Source organism: Alosa alosa, chromosome 13, assembly GCF_017589495.1.
Source record: "Alosa alosa isolate M-15738 ecotype Scorff River chromosome 13, AALO_Geno_1.1, whole genome shotgun sequence".
Classification (NCBI taxonomy): domain Eukaryota; kingdom Metazoa; phylum Chordata; class Actinopteri; order Clupeiformes; family Clupeidae; genus Alosa; species Alosa alosa.
The window spans coordinates 24,101,444-24,103,943 of record NC_063201.1 but is presented as its reverse complement, the minus strand read 5'-3'; positions in this window follow the sequence as shown (position 1 = coordinate 24,103,943).

Genomic DNA, 2,500 nt, shown 5'->3' with positions numbered 1-2,500 from the left:
TCTTTCTCTTCTTACCCTTCCTCTTCCCCCTCCCCATCCTCCTCTTGCTCCTCCTTGTCCTCTTCCTCTAACTTCACCTCCTTGTCCTTGTCATCCTCTCCCTCTCACTTCTTCACCTCACATCCTCTTCCTCCTCTTCTTCCTCCTACTTCTTCACCTCCATGTCCTATTCTTCGGCCTCCTCCAATTCTTACTCTTCTCACTCTTCCTGCTCCCTCTATTGTACCCATTGTACATTACCTGTGGCTTATTTATAGTGCTTAGGCTGATTGCAAAGTGAACTAATTATCTAAAACAGTTTTCACACGAGAAAGTGTGCCAGAGAGTTGGCAAAATAGTGTAAATAATGCAAATAATGTGTATAGATTTGCTAGGAGTGTGTTGATCATTTGGAAATTGAGTGTAAAGCATGAGTTGTGTTTAGTTCCACAAAAAGAGTGCTGTGCAGTGGATTGTGCCTCCAGTTGTGCAAAGTGTGTGTTACAAAATTGCAAACTGTGCAAAAGTGCAAAGCAGTGTTTGTGCTTTTAGTTTTGCGAACTCAGTGAGTGGTTTTGCTATAAGAATTAATAGTTTTAGAAATTTTGCTATAAGAATCACAGTTGTGTTAAAGCATTCAGAAAAAACTGTATTATGCTATTCAATCTCTACTCCTGGGGTGGGACTTTTTGCAGAAACATCATGCGGTGATTGACTTCATGGTATGTGTGTACGTGTGTGTGTGTGTGTGTGTGTGTGTGTGTGTGTGTGTGTGTGTGTGTGTGTGTGTGTATATGTGTGTGTGTGTGTGGGGGGGATCTGAGGAGAGGGATGGAATGTGGCCCGTGGGTCTGGGGTCGGATGCGGGATCAGTGTACACATGGAAGCGCTTATCTGGAATAATAAACCCTGGGAAGCACCAGCAACTCTGCCCACTCTCTCTCCCTCTCCCTCTCTCTCTCCCTCTCCCTCCCCTTCTCTCTCCCTCTCTCACCCTCTCTCTCTCCCTCTCTCTCTCCCTCTCTCTCTTTCTCTCTCTCTCTTTATCTCCCTCCCTCTCCACTCTTTCTCTCTCCAAATCTCCATCCCTCTCTCTCTCTTTCTCTCTCTCCATCTTTCTCTCTCCTTCTCTTTCTTAGGAACTCTCCCATCTCAAACTGCTCAGTATCCAAAGCTAGCAAAGGTACTGTGCTGCATGCAGACCCTTCTAGACCCTTCTGCCCAAGTCCCGCCCCTTCCAGTGGACCTAACTTTGGAGAACAAATTGAATGGTTTTCAATGGCAAGGGACAAATGATTTTCTGGTCCTGTTCGACTTGTAGCTTGAATTACACATATGATGTTTGCCAATTTAAAAAAATAAAGTGAAGAAAGTCACAGTTTGTTTGATTACTGTTGAAGCATAACATTGTGAAAGTACGTAATATCAATAACTGCAAACCCAACGCTCGCGTATATGATGTCATCTTTTCCTCTCCACTGAAGCTACTGTAACATCAACCTTACTAGGATGTACAAGCATAATAAGCAACATGTCTGACTTGTTCCTGGCTGATGAAGAGACCACAGAGCTGGTGTGCTGAAGCATTAGTGCTGTTTCATGCTTTATGTCTCTAAACATGTTATGGACGAACAGACTGCACACACGAGCTGCACTCCTACTCATATGTATTCCTGGGAAGGTTGTTGAGGGGAAAGTCACGCGGGAATCACAAAGGGAGAATCACGCAAAAACAAAAAGTGGGGAGACATGGGAGAAGTGGGGAAACATGGGAGAAGAGGGGAAACATGGGAGAAGAGGGGAGACATGGGAGAAGTGGGGAGACATGGGAGAAGTGGGGAGACATGGGAGAAGTGGGGAAACATGGGAAAAGGTGGGGAGACATGGGAGAAGTGGGAAAAGGTGGGGAGACATGGGAGAAGTGGGAAAAGGTGGGGAGACATGGGAGAAGTGGGAAAAGGTGGGGAGACATGGGAGAAGTGTTAAAGCAACACCAAAGCACTTTCCTCCTGTCGCACGCACACTATTTGGTCTGGCAAACTTACATAGTGCGGTTATAGCCGATAGAGGGCCGTGAAGCGAATGCAGAAGTGCCGTTCACTCTCTTAAGAGTTGATAATGTCTTAATCCACCACTCTATTCCTCTGGTGGCTGCTTTGATTGGTGGCCGGCTGACCTAGTGACCTCTATGTGTGTGTGTGTGTGTGTGTGTGTGTGTGTGTGTGTGTGTGTGTGTGTGTGTGTGTGTGTGAACATTAAGTACACATGCATTAACTACGCACATCTTAGTGACATCTTACTGAAGTTTGTCAGCTACTGACACATAAAACTTTTTGGCTGATTCTAAGTTCTGTGTGTGTGCGTGTGTGTGTGTGTATCAATGATGACCATGTGAGAGTGTGACAGCTGACTGTGTGCTGATAGTTTCTAATTGTTAATAATGTGTGTGTGTGTGTGTGTGTGTGTGTGTGTGTGTGTGCGTGTGTGCGTGTGAACATTAAGTACACATACATTAAGTACG